At 34.9% G+C, this 22500-nt stretch overlaps 1 long non-coding RNA gene across 1 annotated transcript in view; it reads right to left on the reverse strand.

The window, feature by feature from the left end:
- Positions 1-22144, reverse strand: part of LOC139357912 (uncharacterized) — a 559919-nt gene extending 537775 nt beyond the window's left edge. The window contains exon 1 of the long non-coding RNA XR_011611946.1: positions 21801-22144. This is a non-coding gene — a long non-coding RNA (uncharacterized lncRNA). The remainder of the gene's footprint in view (positions 1-21800) is intronic.
- Positions 22145-22500: the final 356 nt, after the last annotated feature.

Consider the following 22500-nt stretch of genomic DNA (forward strand, 5'->3'; position numbering starts at 1 on the left):
ACTCGGGAGGCTGAGGCAGGAGAATGGCGTGAACCTGGGAGGCGGAGCTTGCAGTGAGCTGAGATGGCACCACTGCACTCCAGACTGGGCAACAGAGCGAGACTCCGTCTCAAAAAAAAAAAAAAAAAAAAAATCAAAACTGGAAGACAACCAAGAAACACAGGTACCAGAAATAATCCAAACAACAATAACTTCTCAGGACTTGCTCCTTCCACAAAGCATAAAAAAAGTGTTTAATTGAGTTGGGGAGTTCTATATTTTTGTAGACTCACAAGCCAAAAGAATCTTTTAATTCTGAATCAGTAAAATGTAAAACTTTTCATAATAGATCTTAAAACTCAAGGTGGAATGACAAATGAATTTTAGCAATCTAACCCAAATCGAGACCAACACAGGGGCTGTCTCCACATATAATACAAATACCAGACAATTAGTTAACTATTCTCTAATTGAAAAATGATATGATCTCATTCATTCATACACACACACACACACACAGCTACCCCATAGTTAATGAGTTCTTTCATTATGTCTGTTCAACAAGAGCTTTTTATGTTGGATCAAAGTCTCTAATGCAATTCTGAGGTTATTCCATTTAGCAGTCAGCTGATTGGTAACTGCCTTCAGGGACCTCTGAGTCTACCCCCATTTAGAACTTGCTTTAGGAAACGTGTTCTGCATACTGTATGTTAACAGAGGCTGTGCGTTCTATAATTACAATAGGGATATGGGAATTCTTAATTAAACATACACCACGTTTTATAACTTCTAGTGGCATGAGAAATGAAGTGAGGAGACCTTCAGGAAATCAGAAAGACCATTCAAATACATTTTATTTTATCAAGGTAGTAGTGTAATTAAAGTCATCAATACTTTTATGAACTAATATTTAACTCTATATATTAATCACAGTTTCCATTTTGAGAATATTATATGGGTCACTGGGCTCATTATATCTTTTCCCATATAATATTTATTTTAAAAATCTAATAAGACAGTTATTACTAGTGCTATTTTATAAACAAGGAAATGGAAACTGATACATAAAGTAATTTTGAAAAAGACATACAGCTCGTAATTAGTAGACTTACATATTTATGTAGGTGACTCTGACTCCTAAGCTAATATTTTGAATAAAAGAATAACCAAACTACAAATCCTTTATGATTCTTTTCACACATTGTCTTTTTTATCCCGTGTTCTGGGACACATTATTTTGCAGTAATCTTGCCTTTTAGGTGAATTCAGGTGCATGAATTGTAATTTGCTTATCATCTTGATTCTATAATATTTTGAACTTGTGGGGGCTTATAAACATTACCTTGCACTCTGAAATTGAACAGCTATGGAAAACTGGTTAGCCATATGCAGAGAATTGAAACTGGACCACTTCCTTGTACCATATACAAAAATCAATTCAAGTGATTAAAGACAAATGTAAAACCTAAAACTATAGAAGCCCGGGAAGGTAACCTAGGAAACGTCATTCTGGACACAGGCCCTGGCAAAGATTTCATGACAAAGACACCAAAAGCAACTGCAACAGAAATTCAAAAATTGACAAATAGGACCTAGTTAAACTAAAGAGCTTCTGCACAGCAAAAGAAATGATCAACAGAGTAAACAGACGACATACAGAATGGGGGCAAATATTTGCGTACTATGCATCTGACAAAGGTCTAATATTCAGCATCTATAAGGAACTTAAATTTATAAGCCAAAAATAACCCCATTAAAAAGTAGGCAGAGGAGATGAACAGAACTTTTCAAAAGAAGACATCCACATGGCCAGAAAACAGGTGAAAAAATGCCCAACATCACTAATCCTTAGGGAAATGCAAATCAAAATCACAATGAGGTAACATCTCATACTAGTCAGAATGGCTATTATTAAAAAGTCAGAAAAATAACAGAAGTTGGTGAGGTAGCAGAGAAAAGGGAAAACTTGTACACTGCTGGTGGGAACATAAATTAGTGCAGCCACTGCGGAAAGCAGTTTCATGATTTCTCAGATAACTTAGAACACATCTACCATTCGACACAGCAATCCTATTACTGGGTATATACTGAAAGGAATATAAATTATTCTACCAAAAAGACACATGCATGCCTATGTTCATCTCAGCACTACTTACAATAGCAAAGACATGGAATCAACCTAAATGCCCATCAACTATAGACTGGATAAAAAAATGTGACACATATACATCATAGAATACTATGCAGGTATATAAAAGGATTAGATTATATCCTTTGCAGCAATATGGATGGAGGTGGAGGCCAACATCCTAAGCAAACTAATTCAGAAACAGAAAAACAAATACTACACGTTCTCACTTATAAATGGGAACTAAACTTTGAGTACACATGGACACAAAGAAAGGAACAATAGACACTGTGGCCTACTTGAGGGTGGAGAGTGTGAGGAGGGTGAGGATTAAAAAAATTACCTATCCGGTACTATACTTATTACCTAGGTGATAAAATATTCTGTACACCAAACCCCCATGACATGCAATTTACCTATATAACAAACTTGCACATATACCTCTGAAACTAAAAGTTTTTTTTTTAATTTTAAGAAATTGAATAGCTAAAGTTGAATTCACATTTCAGTATTCCAAATTTTAAAAAATCCTTGTGTGTTTTAAACAATGTAAATATATTTGTGTAGTTGTGAATCTTTTAGAATTCTTAAATGAATGCATGTTTTTTCATGTAAAATTATTTTGATAGTAAAATTTTTATTATAACAAGTACATACATAAAATTTAACTTCATTATAGAATAGTTTGAAAGTACAATTGAGTATGACACTCTACATAAGAAAACCTGCCTCATCCCATAACTGAGAAAAATCTTTGTTGGTTACCAGAACACATCTCTTAGTGTTTGGCTGTCACACACTCAGCAGGTACTGTCCTGCTTGGGAACCGCCATTTATCCTCCATTCCACTTGGGGCCCTGACTTCACAGGTGCCCTGCTCCACGGCAAGCCCTTATTTTCTACTTATGTCATATTTCTTAAGACATCAACTCCATTCTGCTAATAAATGATGCTTACTTCTCCATTGTAAAATAGAGAAATACGTTTTTTTCTTTCTTGAATTTTAACACTTTCAAAAGGATGGCATAACAGAATTACTTGGGTCTCAGTAGTGTTTTATTGTTGTTGTTTGTTTGTTTAAATAAATTTAACTTACAGGCTTTCTCAACCCAGCTTGGACAAATTCTGCTAATGGTGCTATTTTTCTGCAATAGGCATTAGAACAAACAACCAAAGTGTACCTGGACATACCACTCATATATAATGCTAAAGTTAATTGCTAAGGCTGACTAATATTGCTAGATTTTCTCAGGGTAGAGCTGTTGCACAGAGTTCTTGTGTCTGCTCACATCGATTTACATGATGTAATTTCTGAAATATACACATATACATTTCTAAGTACCAAACAGCTTATTTTATAAGCAAAGACATAAAATTATTCTATGAAACATATTTAAAAAAAAATCAATGTAATAGTTGCAATCTAGTAAGGCTAACCAATTAAAAAGGAAGAAGACACAAATATATAGATGAAAAATAAAATATAACAAGTATATTGACTTAAGTACTCAAGAGATTAGAAAAATTAAATAGTAGTATAGCCTATGCTAAAACTTAGAAAATATTGATAATATATAGATTGATAGAACTATCCATGTTTACAGGAAGCCTGACTAAATCAATAACACTGAGGGAAAAGAAAACAGTTGTTACAGAACTATTTCTCACTACAAATATAAGACTCTGGAGTCAGACTTGTATTTCATAGGAAAGAAAAATCTTAAGTCGCTTTTATTTTTCTAACACGTAAATTAATTATGTTGTATTTCTTTTTATTAAGGTACTCTGTAGTTTAAGTATCTCATATATAGATTTCTGACAGCTAAAGCAGTTTTTCAAACATCATTTAACTTTCCATCCATTACGTGGATATAAATAATTTAGATAGTACTTTGTAAGTTTATTTCTTGTTTTTTGTATTGCAATAATAGCAAAGCATTTACTATAAAAAAATGTTCATCTGTATAATTCATTACATATCCTTGGAGTAAAAATTCAGGAGGAAGAAAAAAGCACATTTATACTCTCACCCATGTAGTATGAAAAAACATGGTCATCTAGGATTTTAACACTCCTGCTCTCACCTTTGTAGGTTTTATTTATTCATTCTATTCATGACTTAGATTCTTGCTCTTTCCTGATTTTATGCTTAATATTCATATGATGAATTTCCCATATTTAATGTAACTTGAGTATTTGTTCCTTGCCAAAATAATCACCTAAATAAAACAAAATCAATCTATATTTAAAGTATGGTATGAGACTTGGAAAGTGCCTCTTCCCTCCACTCCTGTCCACCTAGAACCTTAGAATGTGATCATATATGGAAACAGGGTCTTTGCCGATGTAATTAGTTAAGGATCAAGATGAAATAACCTTGAATTCAGAATGGACTCTAAATCCAGTCATTGGTGCCTTTTTTTAAAAATTATATTATATTATTTTATATATATATATATATATATATATATTTTTTTTTTTTTTTTGAGACGTAGTCTCGCTCTGTCACCCAGACTGGAGTGCAGTGGCAAGATCTCCGCTCACTGCAAGCTCCACCTCCCGGGTTCACGCCATTCTCCTGCCTCAGCCTCCCGAGTAGCTGGGACTACAGGCACCTGCCACCACGGCTAATTTTTTTTTTTTTTTTTTTTTTTTTTTTTTTTTGTATTTTTAGTAGAACCGGAGTTTCACTGTGTTAGCCAGGATGGTATCGATCTCCTGACCTCGTGATCCGCCCGCCTCGGCCTCCCAAAGTGCTGGGATTACAGGTGTGAGCCACTGAACCTGGCCGTTTTCTTGTTTATAAATACATTTCTTTCAATACTTTTGCATGTATAATTTGAGTACTTTTTGTGTACTACTTGAAAAATATCTACCTAACCCAAAGTCATTTTTCAAAATTTATTGTTTATAGAAGGAATATATTAACTGAAGATTTATGATTTATTTAGGGATTGTTTGCATGGAATTTGAGCTTGATCTTTCTTTTTGTTCTCCATGTGGATATCTGTATGTCTCACTACCATTTGTTTAAAATACTATTTTTTCTTGTGTTATACTAACTTGTCATCTTTAGGAACTTTAGGAACTTTGTCAAAACAAAAATGAATTATATATGAATAGGCCTATCTATTCAGTTCCATTGGTCAATGTGACTATCCTTACAATAAGACCAAAATGTGTTTTTTTTTAACTTTGTTAAGTCTTGAAATCAGATAGTGTCAGTCTTCCAAAAGTGTTCCTTTTTCAAAGTGTATTTGACTATTCTAAATTCATGTCATATAAATAAATTCTCAACATATCAACATCACCGAATTATATTTTCTTTTCTTACTAGAAAACAGGTCAGGAATTGCCTCGACATAGTAAGACTCACTTCATTTGTTTCTTGTTTCTCAAGAATCATACTTTGCCACTGTCTATTGTACAATAACTGAAAATAGATGATTTCTAGTTTTTTCCTTGTTTTCTAATTATTTTCATTTAAGTATAAATCAAGACCATCTTACCTTTCCTTTTTAAAGCCAGATATGTAAATCTGGAATTAATATTATTTATGTCTTCATGTATCAATAATATTTTGTTGTTGTTCTGTTTTTGAATCCTTGCATCACTTTTTAGTCCTTTATGGTAGGGAAGGTAGCTAAGGTGTGCTATACTTATCGCTTCAAGGAAAGGATGGATGATTAGAGTACAGGCAGAAGGAAAAAGAGGGCCAGATTTTAACTTTTTTATTCTCAAATGTCAGGACCTGGTAAAAGCAAAGTTTATGGAAGAACACATAATCAATAGAAAAAAGTTCTTTCAATCCATATCATATAGTAACCAAAACTGAGATTCTACAGGTTCCAGAAAAAAACATACTTAGAAGGATAAATAAAAAGAGTTCATATACAGTTGGGCCTCTAAGAAGGGCTCTCTATCATGCATTTTTTTAATTTTAAAAATAAATGTTATTTTATATATTTAGGTATACAACAAGATGTTATAGGATACATACAGATAGCAAAAAGGTTACTATAGTGAAGCAAATTCATATATTTATTGTCTCACATAGTTGTCCATTTTTTGTGTGTTTTTATGGTAAGAGCAGCTAAAATTTACTCATTTTGCATGCTGCCATTAGAAAAAGGTCTAATATCCAGAATCTACACAGAAATTAAACAAATTTACAAGAAAAACAAACAACCCCATTTGAAAGTTGGCAAAAAGACATGAACATATACTTCGCAAAAGAAGATATTTATGTGACCAAGAAACATGGAAAACAGCTTAACATCACTGATTGTTAGAGAAATGCAAATCAAAAACCACAATGAGATACCACCTCATGCCAGTCAGAATGGTAATTATCAAAAAGTCAAGAAACAACAGATGCTGGTGAGGCTGTGGAGAAATATGAGTGCTTTTACACTGTTAATAGGAATGTAAATTACTTCAATTATTGTGGAAGACGGTGGGGCAATTCCTCAAAGACCTAGGAATAGAAATATTATTTGAGTCAGGAATCCCAAAGGAATATAAATCATTCTGTTATAAAGATACATGCACACATACGTTCACTGAAACACTATTCACGTTAGCAGACATGGAATCAACCCAAATGTTCATCAATGATAGACTGGTTAAAGAAAATGTGGTATATGTATACCATGGAATACTATGCACCCACGAAAATGAATGAGATCATGTCCTTTACAGGGATATGGGTGGAGCTGGAAGTCATTATCCTCAGCAGAAGTTAATGCAGGAACAGAAAATCAAACACCACATGTTCTCACTTACAAGTGGGGGCTGAACAATGAGAATACATGGGCACAGGGAGGGAACAACACGCTCTGGGGGCTGTCATGGCTGGGGTGTAACTGGAGGAGGAGCATCAAGAAAAATAGCTAATGCATGCTGGTCTTAATACTTAAGGAATAATACCTACTACCTAGGTATTAGGTGATGTTATATAGGTAAACACGCACTTACCTATGCAACAAACCTGCACATCCTGCACATGTATCCCAGAACTTAAAATAAAATAAATAAAACAAAAATAAAGATATAAACATAGAACTATCATATGACTTAGCAATCCATCTTCTGAGGATATATCCAAAGGAAATTAAATTACCACCTAATAAAGATACCTGACCTTCCATGTTCGTTGTAGCATTATTCACAACAGCCAAGATACGAAGTCTCTGTCAATGGATAAGTGGATACATAAATCATGGTATATGTATATATGCAATAAAATATTATTCAGTCCTGAAAAAAGAATGAGATATTGCCATTTGCCACAATGTGGATGAGCCTGGAAGACACTGTCCTATCATGCATTTAACAGTGACAGATACCACAGTTAGTTTTTATAATACAAGAGCAGAGTTAAATATATTCCTAATCTGAGGAAGAATTCAGAAACGTGGTAAAACTGCTAAATGGAGCAGGAACAGCAAAACATCTGTATTTTTTTTTATTTTAAAAATTGATTTGGTGAAATCTAGTCAACTTCACTATTTGTATCATAGTGATATAGTAGAATGTTTTCAGTATGCTTGAAGGTAATGTGAAAACAAAATATAAAACCAAGATCATTATCTCAAGATTTCCTTGAGAAAGGAAATAGTGACTGAATTACAGATGGAAATGAAGCAACAATTGTGGATAAATGAAGACAACAGAGGTCAGACCCATTTATCCTGTTAAGCAAGACCTGTGCCTATTTCGAATAATTTATGAAAGAATAATTTATGGTGTGTTTTATTGTACTCATTGCATTTTTGACCAACTATACACCCTAGACTACAGTCTAGTACAGGCCATCTAGAGGCAATTCTCATGTTCCTTAATAGAATTCACATGTATATTTATCATGGATTTTCAAAATATCCCATGGATTGTGATAAAGCAGAGTTGCAAAAAGTGATATTACAGGATTTAGATATTTGACAGAGATGTGATAGTTGTCAGAAAGAAAGAAAACTAAGCAAATGCCTCCTTTCTGGAGTATGCTGATAAGATTAATCTGAAATCAGAGCTTCCTAAATTACTACAACCCTTCCAGCGAAGAGAAATAGACTTAGTTCTGCCTTCCTCAGCCAACAAAGCAAAGGAATGTTATTATCCCCAACAAACTGGTACAGCATTAATCTGTACTGAAAATTGTGACCTGAGGGCTGGCAGAAAAACTGTTTTAAACAGATAGAAGTGCATGCCCAGATCACAAGGAAATTCTAATTGTCAGTGCCCACCTGGAATAATTCTTGGACACACAGCTACATCTAAGGAAAGATATTGAAGATGTTCATTACAACACATTTTTCCAACAACTGAAAAAGCAAACAAATTAAAACCAGTCCCCTTTAGAATAATAAATATATGTTTCCCTTTTCAATGGAATACCATATAGCAGCTACAATGAATAAATTCAAGCTACATGTATCAATGTGACTCTCTCCAAAAACATAATCTTGAATGAAACCATCAAGTCTTAGTGTGTCAAAATGTATTTAAATTTTAGAAATAGTACATTTCTCTAAAATTAAAAATCACATATTAATCTTTTATGCAAATGCATAAATAAAAAAGAAACAAAGGCAGACCAAAGAGCCCAAAGAGAAACAGAAACACATATTTCAGTATATATCTTAGTACTCTCTTCTTTGAAATTATCAAATGGTATGTAATGTAAATTTCAGTCTGATAGAGCAGGAGCACCATCATCTCACACAAACACCACCACTTTAAATTCCAGCTCCTTTTCTAGCCTCATGCATTTCAAGTATATCATTTCTCTTGGAACTACAAGCAGCCAGAAAGAGCAGACCATAAAACACAGATAAGACAGCTCGGGCACAGAGGGAGGTGGGAGAAAATTCTCGAGTAACTGCCAAACTTCACTTTCATACAATGGGCCCCAGTAAAACAGTGGGGCTTAATAAGCACATTCCTTTCCTTTCAGGTGCACTGAGATAGGGAGGCTAAAAGCAGACTCCGCAGCCGGTATGCCTGCAGCTGCAGAAAGATGTATGGGAACAGACACACAATTCTCCCTCCCAGATAAGCACAACAAAGAGGAACAGAATCAGTCCAAGCCTCTGATAAACTCTCCCACCCTGAATCCTTAAAAACTCTTAGTCTATAAGAGAGTATAGCTCTGACCTAACTCGTCAGCTGCCCCTCTCAGGTTTATTCAAAATAAACCTGTCACTGTTACTGTCGAGCCGCCCTTTATGTTTCTCTCCTCTTTCTCTAATTGTTACACAGTCTATAGCATTATGTACTTTGTGATAACAAACCCAAAATTAATATTTGAGGCTACATTTTACCCGAGTGGAACAAATTTAATCTTTAAATTTAAATGAGATGTGTTTTAGATTATGGCTACATCTATGTCAACACCTTTATTTCTTTTCCCCACCATCTCCCAGTTAAACAGTTCTCTATTAGCTTTGTTCCTATAACATTTTTAGTTTTATCTTCTATTCTCAGAATGTCACAGAATATTTGAAGTTTAAAAGGTGGTTAAGCGGTTTTTGAGAAAATATTGTAAGAATTTATAAATATATTTTATTCAGATGTAACTGTCTTTGCAAATACTGTGTATATACTTTATTATAAAAGCAAATGACAGGCCAGGGGCGGTGGCTCACGTCTGTAATCTCAGCACTTTGGGAAGCCAAGGTGGGCAGATAGCTTGAGGTTAGGAGTTTGAGACCAGTCTGGACAACATAGTAAAACCCTGTCTCTACTAAAAATACAAAAATTAGCCAGGTATGGTGGCGCATGCCTGTAATCCCGGCTCCTCAGGAGGCTGAGACAGGAAAGTCGCTTGAACCTGGGTGGTTGGAGGTTGCGGTGAGCCAAGATCCTGCCACAGCACTCCAGCCTGAGCAACAGAGCAAGACTGTCTCTAAATAAATAAATAAATAAATAAAGCAAATGACAGAGAATTATATTCCTGCAGGAGGAAAAAAAAATTAAATCAGATAAATTCTTTAACAAAGGATAAATTTATTTATAAAATAAAGGAAAATTACATCATAGAAATGAAATAAGACAAATATATGTTGTTGTAGTTTATAATCATTTAAAAGCAATTTAGTAAATATAAAATTCTGATTTTTACTCATCCTAAGACACATCTCCGCAGCCAAATTTAGGTTTTTTCCACTTAAATATGTAGATTTATAAATAATATTGTGTATGACAAGAGTATTACCTCATGTTTAAAAAGCAATTCTTTCTCCCTCTTTTAAAATTTTTCAAAGGAAATATTTTGTTTCACACTTGTGATATTATGATCAATAAGGAAGAGTACACTTTTCTAAATGTGGGATTTTCATGCTTTGTTGAAGGATAAGTGGAGTTATATATGCATATGTTTATGTATTTACATAAAGGTTGAAGTCTCTTAACTTGTAACAAGGTACTTCTCACAACATTTATAAAGTTTATAAACCCCTATATTCTAAGCTGATATCTCTCCACTCTTCCTGACTTAAGAAATGCTACTTCAATTAGATTTCTATCCATTTTTCTTAAAAAAATGGTACTGATATCAGATTCTCCCCTCTTTATCTCTTAAAACTATATTAATATTCAAAATAATTTTTTAAAATAAATTTCAATTTTAAAAACTTTACGTTTGAGATGTTGATTACCTGATTACCTAGTATTTTATTTGTATAATTAATTCACTTTAACATGTCAAATCTATGTTGATATTTACGCAATTTCAATTTTTACAAATAAATACAACATAAACTTAAAATTCATACACTTTTTAAATTCAATTATAATCCTATTTTTAAAAAATTTCCCTTAAATTCAAGTTTATCATACTATTGCATAAGTAAATTGTTCTTTGTTTTTTACATACTTCAAATATTAGAATTTCCAGAATCTGCTAACTTTTTCTCATTAATCATGCTATTTCCAACTATCTTTATTAATCTTTTTCTTATGTTTTATTTCTCATGTATGACCATGTAATTATGTTACATATTAGCCCATGATTTTCTTAATGATTTAATATGTGACTTCTAATATGTAATATATTATTATAATTAATGTAATCTAACATATTGATAGCACATACTATGTAATTAATATATAACATAATTATATATTACATATTTTATCCTATATATGTAATATATAATTATTTTGGCAATGAATGGGAATAAAATGCAAAGCACTTAATCCTGTCTCCAGTAGTACGTGAGGATGAAGTGGGGGAAGGCAGGCTTCATATTTCAAAGGTAAACATAAGAAGAAATCTCAGAGGAAGCTGTTTTAAAATGTTGGGTATTAACTTAGAGATCAGTAGTCATTAGAAAGCATAAGGTACATCTTTATGTGACAGAAATTTTCCAGAGAATTAAGGGATATTGGTTCTTTGCAGGATATATTTGCTTTTTCTGTAATTCTTACATATCTTATATTTCGATAAGAAAATAGAATATTTATTTAAAATATACCAGTGCCAGATATTTTATGCAATGGGAATAGTAACCAGTATAGTAGAAAGGGTACCTCGAGACATTTTTCCTGAACTTAGGAAAAACAGATAAATGGTTCTAATATAATGATTGCAATATAATAGCAAATGTAAACAAAATTAAAAAGAAAATCAGAAGAAACTTTTACATAGAATTATTTCAGGTGAGAGAAAATTGTAAAACAAATAGCAGAAAATTGCACTAATTTTGAGAAAAGACACGCATCTTCAAGTAGATGTGGTTCATTATGTACCGACTACATGGTCATTTATTTTCACAAAATTCTTGGTTATTTCAATCTCCTTCTCTGTCAAAGTGCCCTACTCCGTATTATCCCCTCACTCTGATGGCATTCCATAGATTTGCTCATATTCCTACACACAAAAATTGCAACTGCAAGTGCTCCATTTTCTTTACAACAACTCCATCTCTCCATATCACTCCGTCTTTCCATATTCATCCTATTACCTCAAAACCAACAATTCTCTGAGCTTCTCAGAAACCACAAATTATTACTCCTACAACTTTTTCCTGAATTTTACTTTTCTTCTTTTTCACCCAACCCAGTATTAATTCATTGCTCTAGTAATCTAATAGTTCATTGTATACTCATTCAACTTTTGTGCCCCTTTCTTGTTTTTTTATACTTCCTTGGGAGAAGCCAATATTCTGCCTGCCTTCTACCTGGACCCCTGCTACCGTATTTGTTTAAAGAAATGACTTTTAGGTTGGGGATGGTGGCTTACACCTGTAATTTCAACAGTTTGCACTTTAAGAGGCCAAAGCAAAAGAAGAATTGCTTGAGGCCAAGAGTTTGAAACCAGCCTGGACAACATAGCAAGAGATTGTGTCTCTATAAAAAATTAAAGGAAAAGAAAAATGGCTAGGCATGGTGCTGCACTGGTAGTCCCAGCTACTAAGGAGGCTGAGGCAGGAGGATGGCTTGAGCACTGTTTTGCCACTGCACTGCACTCCAGCCTGGGTGACAGAGTGAGACCCTGTCTCTATTAAAAAAAAAAAAAAAAGAAAGAAAGAAAAGAAAGAGAGAGAATGAAAAAGAAGAAAGCAAGAAAGCACAGAAAGCAAGAAAGCAAGAAAGCAAGCAAGCAAGAAAGAAAGAAAGAGAAAGAAACTCACTTTTAAAGTCATAACCACTAGTGCTAGAGTGGCTTTTTAGCGCTCGATTATTTCAGGTTACATTTGTATACATTATAGTAACAAAACAAAGACATTTAACATACATAAGTTTATTTTAAAACAGCCACTTAACATACATATATTTATTTTCCACCCACGCAACTCTGCTATAGGTTTGTCACGTTACCAAGGTATCTCACATCCAACCTACAATTGAGCATGCAGACTTAGCCCACTCTTTGATGGCACCATTTTGAAAGGTGGCTTCCATTGACTTCAGATGAGAAATTACACATGCCTTTTCTACTCAGAGTCAATGGGCAGAACACATCACACTGAGCCAAGTAACTGTAAAGATGCTTGGAAGAGTAATCTTCTTTATACTCAATAAAGAGAGATTTGACCATGAGTGCGCACAGAAATAGTCTGCATAGCACTTGCCAGCACTCATATTATATTTCCTTAGTCCAAACATTCTGTCATGACAAGTATTCTCTACTTTCTTCTTTCTCCTCAAATATCTGACAAATACTTCTTAATTCTTACTTTCAACTATGTTTTAGTTTCTAGACAAAATAGGATAAACTTAGAAACTCCACAAATGTCCACAGACCCCACTCCATTTATATGTGCTTGTATAAATAATTATCTTCATATCTGTTGCCATGACTTAAAACTTTATCCTTGTAAATAGGATTAATGTATTATTTAAACATTAGAACCTCTCTGATAGGATTTGGCTGTGTTCCCACACAAATCTCACCTTGAATTGTAATGATTCAATTACCTACACGTCAAGGGCAGAGCCAGGTGAATGTAATTGAATCATGGTGGTGGTCTCCCCCATACTGTTCTCATGGTAATGTATAAGTCTCACGACATCTGATGGTTTCATAAGTGGGAGTTCCCCTGCACAATCTCTCTTGCCTGCTGCCACATAAGACATGTCTTGCTTTCCTTTCCACCATGATTCTGAGGCCTCCCCAGGCATGTGGAACTGTGAGTCAATTAAACTTCTTTCCTTTATAAATTATCCAGTCTTGTATATATCTTTATTAGTAGCATAAGAATGAACCAACACAGTAAATTTGTATCAAGACAGGGTTCCAGAGACTTGTTTAATGACTTTGACCAAAATACTGATAGTGATATGGCACTGAAGTCCAAGCTGAGGTGGTCTCGAATGGAAATGAGGAACTCGTTGGGAACTGGAGTAAAAGTCACTCTTGCTGTGTTCAACAGAGACTGGGGGCATTTTGCCCCTGCCCTACAGATCTGTGGAACTTTGAACTTGAGAGAGATGATTTAGGGTATCTAGCAGAAGAAATGTCTAAGTGACAAAGCATTCAAGAGGAAATAGAGCATGAGAGTTTGGAAAATTGCAGCCTGACAATGCAATAGAAAAGAAAAGCCCATTTTCTGGGGAGAAATTCAAGCCAGCTGCAGAAATATGCTTAAGTAACGAGGAGACAAATGTTAATCATAAAGACAATGGGGAAATTGTCTCCAGGGCTCGTCAGAGGTCTTCATGGCAGCTACTCCCATCACAGGCCGAGAGGCCTGGGAGGAAATATTAAATTCCTGGGCCAGGTGCAGGCCCTTGCTTCTTTCTGCAGTCCTGGGGCTTGGTGCCTTGTGTCCCAGTCATGGCTAAAAGAGGTCAAGGTACATCTCAGGCTGTGGCTTCAGAGGATGTAAGCCCTAAGCCTTGGCAGCCTCCACATGCTGTTAGCCCTACGGGTACATAGAAGTCAAAAATTGAGGTTTGTGAGCCTCCACTTAGATTTCAGAAGATGTATGGAAATGCCTGGGTGTGCAGGCAGAGGTGTGCTGAATGGGGCAGAGCTTTCATGGAGAACCTCTGCTAGGGCAATGCAGAAAGGAAATGTTGGGTGGAAGCCCTGACACAGAGTCCCCACTGGGCACTCCCTAGTGGAGCTGTGAGAATAGGGCCACAGGCCTCCAGATCCCAGAATGGTAGATCCACTGACAGTTTGCACCATGCATCTGGAAAAGCCACAGACAATGCCAGCCTGTGGAAGCAGCCAAAAGAGGAACTGTACCCTGAAAAGCTACTGGGGTGGAGCTGCCAAGACCATGGGAACCCATCTCATGCATCAGTGTTACCTGGATGTGAGACATGAAATCAAAGGAGGTTGTTTTGGACCTTTAAGATTTGACTGGCTCATTGGATTTTAGAATTGTACAGGGCCTATAATTCCTTTGTTTTGGACAATTTCTCCCATTTGAAAAAGGTGTAGCTGTCCACTCATCAAAAACATTTGAAAAACATTCTGGAAATATATAACTAACTAGCTAAAATGATTATTCACTTTGCCAAACAGTTCTCTCTATTCTAAGAAATTATATATGATTATATATCTAATGATATATCAATAGATATATAAATATGATAAAAATATAAGCATTGTGAACAATTTTGTGCTATTGTGATGACATAGATGTATGCAGATTGGGTGAATTTTCAATTGCAACACTTGAAGGAAAAAATGTAGAAATTAAATGTATTTTTAACAAAATACCTTAGCACGTTAGTGAAGGTTCTATTTATTCTGGCAGTAGAAAAGTTAATGCCATGAATCCAAGGAAAATGCAGCCACTTTAATGTATTTTTCAAATTTCATGAAAAAGTAGCCATGGTAGTAAGAATGAAAATTATGCATGGGCTCAGAAACATGAACTTCCACACACCAAAATCAGCCTGCCTACAGCACTGCTGAGCACCCAATCTGTCAGCAGCAGAGATCAACACTGACCCCCTGATATGGCAGCATTCCAACTACCTAGTGGCAAGTCGATTACACTGAACTATTTCCAACATGGAAAGGCAAGTGTGTTGCCTTTATTAGAATAGACACTTACTCTGGAGAAGAATTTGCCTTCCCTGCATGCAATGCTTCTTCCAAAACAACCACCCGTGGACCTACAGAATACGGTAAGCCTATCCACAGTCATTTTGTTCCATGTAGCATTGCTTCTGGTCAAGGAATTCAATTTAGCCCAAGAAGTGTGGCAGTGGGTACATGGGGGCATTCGTGGAATTCACTTGCCCTACCATGTTTCCTGCAACCCTAAAGCATCTGGCTTGCTAGAACAGTGGAAAGGCCTTTAGAAGATTCAGTTACAGCACCAGCTAGGTGGCAGTACCTTGCAGGATTAGGGCAAGGTCTTCCAGAGGGGTTTATATACTCCAAATTAACATTATTTGGCACTGTTCCTCTAATAGGCAGAATTTATGGGCCTAGGAATTACGGGGTGAAATTGGACACACTAGCAAATTTTTAACTTCTTGTTCTTGTGCTCTTATGCTCTGGGGGCCTGTTGGTCTTACTTTCAGAAGGAGGAATAGTTCTACCAGGAGACACAACAGTGATTTCATAGACCTGGAAAGTAAGACTTCCAGCAGGCCACTTTGGGTTCCTCATACTTCTGAATCAATAGGCAAAGAAGGAATTACAATGCTGTTGGAGATAATTGATCTTGATGAACAAAGAGAAATTGGACTACTACTATAACTTAGAGGTAAGGAAAAATATGTCTTAAATATAGGAGATTCCTTAGAGTGTCTCTCAGTATTACCGTGCCCTGCAATTAAGGTCAATGGAAAACTACAACAACTCAATTCAGGCAGGACAACTAATGGTCCAGCCCCTTCTAGAATGAAGATTTGGGTCACCATACCAGGTGAAGAAGCAAGACCAGCTCAGGTGCTTGCTGAAGACAAAGGGAATACAGAATGAGTAGTGGAAAGAGGTAGTTATAAATACCAGCAATTAAAATGTGACCAGATACATAAGTGAGGACTGTAATGTCATAGTTTTTGTAAATTTTTTGTGCATATGTCTGTGTGTATTCCAGTTATATATCTATTCATATATCCACATTGAAGTCAAAAATTATAGCTATGGCTATATTTCCCTGAAGTCATTATTGCCAAATATAACTTTAATTCCTATTTAGCTTTAATTCAATTTAAATTCCTCAAGGCAAAGCCTTCAGACTATTTTTATTACAACTAAAAATAAAAGTCATTGTGAGCTATTGAGCAACACAACTTATCTTTACCAAATTTTAATTGATAGTAAATAAGAACTTCAAGTAAACTAACTAACTTCTTTATTCTAAGGAATAGCAGTTTAACAATCTCTAATGAGTTCCAATCACCATTGATATTGTAATAAATGTGCAAACAGTTTTATCATTAAATGCTTTTATCAGAATGTAGGTAATAGATTCATTATACTCACTATATTTATCTTTTTAGTAATATTTTCTCAGTCATCTAATTCAACTGATTTTGTTAATGACTGCCCCAATATAGCTTCTGCCAACTTCCTCTGAAAACAAAACAAACAAATATAAAATGTCTCATCGCTCAAACTTTTAAAGATTATTAGCAGTAGATTTCCGGTCAGTACAGTATTGCGAGTTAATATTTTGAAATTCTCAGAACCAAATAGAGAATAATGATATGTTAAATATTAAACTAAAATGAATTAAATATATCTACATTAAATAACAAAATATACATGTGAAAGAACAGAATATGGACTGTAAACAAAAGGATTCCTAGAACTGAAGCTAATTGACAGCTGCTTTTTATTTTGTAAATATAAATGAGAGGTAGCTGCTGAAAAGAAAAGCAACAACAAAAATTGTTAATTCAAGATGAGGAACAACATCAGCTTCATTGCTTAAAATTTGAAGCTGTATATTCATCTTAAAAGAAGCTGAGAAACACAGCATGTGTTTTTGGATTATATAAAGGGGCTTAGAAGAGAAGTTGGGGTGAACATATGCAAGCATGCAGCCAAGAAAGACAAGGCACCTACTGAAAGGACAATCCAGCGACTGGATTTAAAGTATCTCTAATATAATTGTAATACAGAATCTCTAACCCACAAATACAAGACTTAGTTCTGTATCTCAAGTTTAGCAGAAGGCAACAGACAATGCCATTTGCATGGATGAGAATACTCAAAATCACGTCACATGTAGCATATCATAAATAACCACATTGGCTTTTTCCAAATTTATATATTAATTTCAAGCAGCATCGATAAAGACATGTAAAATATTAAGCTGATCACAATGATATAGAGAAGAATACAGAAGTAGAAATAACCAAGATTATATTTTAAGAAGAAACATGAGAAAATTTGACCTTTACTTAACAGTTACTAAGACTTATTGAAGTTATAGACATATTGAAGTTATATATAAATAAAAATACTGTGGAGTTGGCAGAGTGAAAAGCTAACAGACCAATACTAAAAAATAGAGGACAAAATAAACTGACCCAAACATTTAAGGACAATTGTGACAGAGAAGAAAACGGCATGGCAAATCAGTGGGGATTAATTCAAGTGTTCAATAAATTGTATACAATAATAGCATCTGCATATGAAAATAAAAATTATGCTGCCACCTCATAGCATACCAAAAATCCACATAGATTATAAAACTATTGGTAAAATGAAAAATTTGAAACTTTTATAAATATTCATAGTAGTATATTTTCATATCCTCTAGGGATTGAAGCCTTTCTCAATGACACCAAAGTACACGCCATTAAGAAAAAAAAACTTGATCAGACTAAAGTTTAAAACTTATTATTGGTATGGAAAATACTCTATAAGGTAAGACTAGAAAAATGCCACATTGGGGAAAATGTATTTTCAATGTATATAACCAACAAAATTAAATACTCAGAATTTACAAAAATTTATTTCATTTAAAAAAGATTCCACAGCCTACATGGAGAAATGTACAAAGGATATAAACAGGTAACTAACAGAGGAGGATACTAAAGTAGCCAATGTGCATGTGAAAAGTGCTTTTGACTAGGAATCAAGAAAGCATAAAACGAGTACATTCATAACTATCAGATTAGCAAAACTGCAGATTGACATTGTCACTTTGTATTAAGGATTTGGAAAGGTGGAGCTCTCTTACTATAGAATAGGATATAAAGACCCATTCATTTTTGATAACAATTTGGCAGTACATTTTAAATTTTAAGATTGAAATATTTAACTGCCTATTGAGAGTGGCAGGAGACAACCAAATACCTAGGCAAATAGGGGCAGGTCCCCAGTAAAACTCCACCTCCAAGCTGAAGACGGTTTAAAGCCTGAAATGCAAGCTACAAGTTAAATCCTCAGAATGGATTGAGAACTTGTCTTCCTGTTTGACATGCTTTCCTCTGATTGATCCCCACCCTTCACCGATTTTACATATACCTACCCTTTCCTAACTGGTCTTCTACACTATTGTGCCTACCTTTGAGTGGTGTCTTCACTTTAATCTTTTTTTGCATACTCACAAACCAATCAACACACTTAGGAATCCATAAGAGGCCCCAGAACCAGTCACATGGGAGACTTTCCCGCCTTTGGATAGGGGAACCACCCCTGTCCCTTCTTTGCTGAGAGCTTTCCTTTTGCTTAATAAATTTTTACTGTACTCACTCTATGGTGTCTGTGCACCTAATGCTTCCTGGTGAGACAAGAACTTAGACCAAGCTGATCTAAGGAGCAGAAAGACCGTAACACTATCCATTGTTTCCTTTATGAATCTGTCTTGGATAAATGTTTACATATACATAAAAATATACGTGCACAAGAATAATCATGGAATATGCTTATGATGTTGAAATACCAATTTATGTTTACCACTAAAAGAACCCCAGAAAATTTTTCAAAGTATCTTCACAATTATTTATGATACTGAAAATTGGGAAATAACATAGTGCCTACTAGTTGAAGAAAACATAAATAAAATATAGAATATTCTTTCATTGAATCAATACAGCATTTACAACTTATAAACTGTATTTCTCTACATATCTAATTCTAAAACATCATATTTCTTGAATAAAAAGGTCAAAACGCCTGAATAGTATGATAGATTTATGTAAATGTTAGAAAACAATACTATGTTAAAGAATAAATACATTATTATGGATATATAGATGCTTAAAACACACAGAAATTGATTTCCTTTAGAGAGAGAGGAATGAATAAATATTAATTCAAACTATGTAACAAATGGGGGTACAAAGTATGTTTTAAATACAGTTGTATCTGTGTTAGTTTATTAGCTGATGGAAAATGTAAAGAAAATATGGCAGAAGACTTAGTGGTACATGTTCATTACGTTAGTTTCACTTGTTTATTATTTTATTGAATTTATATTTATTTATTTATTTAAGACAAAGTCTCGCTCTGTCGCCCAGGTTGGAGTGCAGTGGCACGATCTCGGCTCACTGCAAGCTCCACCTCCCGGGTTCGCACCATTCTCCTGCCTCAGCCTCCAGAGTAGCTGGGACTACAGGTGCCCGCCACTACGCCCGGCTAATTTTTATTTTTATTTTTTGTATTTTTAGTAGAGACGGGGTTTCACCGTGTTAGCCAGGATGGTCTCGATCTCTTGACCTTGTGATCTGCTCACCTCGGCCTCCCAAAGTGCTGGGATTACAGGCGTGAGGCACCACATCCAGCCCTATTTATTTATGTTTGGAGAAAGAGTTTCGCTTTTGTCACCCAGGCTGGAGTGCAATGGTGCAATATCGGCTCACTCACTACAACCTCTGCTTCCTGAGTTCAAGCCATTCTCCTGCCTCAGCCTCCCAAGTAGCCAGGATTACAGGCATGTGCTGCCGTGCTCGGCTAATTTTGTATTTTTAGTAGAGATGGGGTTTCACCATGTCAGGCTGGTCACAAACTCCTGACCTCAAGCAATCCACCTACCTCAGCCTCCCAAAGTGCTGGGATTACAGGAATGAGCCACCGCTTCCAGCCACTTTTTTGTTATTCTGGAAGAATAATATTTACAAAATTTTGCTAGCCAATATTTATTTAGAAGTTCAAAAATTAAATTAGAATACACTATTATGGAGATAGAACTTCATGGAATGGTGTGGGGACAGTGGAGAAACAGAATAAATTCAGTCAGGCTTCAGTGAAAGTGAGAAGTTTTTTTTTAAATTATTATTCCCTACTGGTTTTTTTCCCTGAATTGGCGAAACAGTCTCTGCCAATCAAACAAACAGATAGATAGCTAATTCTATCTGCTGTACTTCTACTAGTCTGATATCTTTCTGCTCAAATAGTATTTTTCATATTTGAGAAGGGGATATTTTAAGAGAGTAAGTCAATATGAAGTAAGTGGCATAGAGAATGACTGGCACTGATGTAAGCAATATTTAACAACTTCAGTCACTTTTATATCATCTTAACTATGTAGTGTACCTGCACACCACTGTGTTACTGTTACTTATTTAAATCCACTTGTTCCTCAATTTGTTAAAAATTACTAAGAATTATATATCATTTCATTTAAAGAAATTCCCAGTTGAGCTCGGTGGCTCACTCTTGTAATCCCAGCACTTTGGGAGACCGAGATGGGAGGATTTTTTGAGGTCGGGAGTTTGAGACCTGCCTAGCCAACATGGTGAAACCCTGTCTCCACTAAAAATACAAAAAAATTAGCAGGATGTGTTGGCGCATGCCTGTAATCCCAGCTAATTGGGAGGCTGAGGCAGGAGAATCCCTTCAACCCAGGAGGCGGAGGTTGCAGTGAGCCAAGATAGTGCCCCTGCATTCCAACCGGGGTGACAGTCTTAAAAAAAAAAATTCCCATATCACTTGCCAAATTAAATGTAAAATAATGAAATTTAAAATAGAATATCAAATCATCATTTAATTAAAGACATATTAAAATGAGATTGATTATAAAACGAAAGTCTTGACGTAGTTTGCGAAGATATATTATCTGTAAATAATTTTAAAGAAAAGCATGAGGCTGAAAACAGTCAAAACAATTGATAATTGCTTGATGTCACCTAGTTAAAAATTAGAAATTATAATGCAAAAATCTAATTCTGTACTATAGTTATGATGCTCTGTATCTTGAGATTTTCAACTCATAGATACATAGTCATGAATGGTCAAAATTGTTTAACTGTGATTTCTCCTAGGATAGGTTATTATGCATAAATTTCTTAGTAAAACAGAAATTGTGTGTAACCAACTCACCTCAAAAATTCATCTGAACAAGCTTCAGATTCCATCTGTCATCTGATTAGTTCTTATCGGGTAATGCTCAGAGAGCAATGGCAAAGTTCCTCATCCACACACCAACACTAATTGGTTTGGGAAAATAGGGCTTTTAAATGGCTTACCAAAGCCATTTAAAAATCTCTTCCTGAAGTTCAAAATATTTTTAGTGAGTTCTTAGATGAAACTATAAATCCAATTACAAAAGTCTACACGTATTTCACCAATTTTTTAATCATCAAGTTAAATGTTCTGATATAAATGTGTCTCTAAAGATAAGTGAATTAACGAAGTCTGCTAACATGCAAAGCTAAACAAAGGATGCGTGTACTATCTCTGAAACAACAGTCTTGTTCAGAAGACCATAGATTCTTTGAATAATGTAGGAAGAAAAGGTTAGTGTAGAAAAGGCCAATAAATAAGCATCACTGTAAAATGAGTTGTTTATGGTCTAACAGAGAGATAAAGAGACAATGAGGGACATAGGGAGAAAGAGAGAGAATAAAAATTGAATGGCCTGTTATTATATGATTTACACATTTCTTCATGCAGTGTATGTGGGGAAGCGGACTTTCATGTGTATATATTTGAGTCCATTCTGCACCCAAAGCAGCAAAACTGAAGTAACTGGGATTTGAGGAACAATACTCACATTAGACTCACTATGGCTTTAGCATCC

This window comes from Macaca nemestrina, chromosome 13 (genome assembly GCF_043159975.1).
Source record: "Macaca nemestrina isolate mMacNem1 chromosome 13, mMacNem.hap1, whole genome shotgun sequence".
In the NCBI taxonomy this organism is placed as follows: domain Eukaryota; kingdom Metazoa; phylum Chordata; class Mammalia; order Primates; family Cercopithecidae; genus Macaca; species Macaca nemestrina.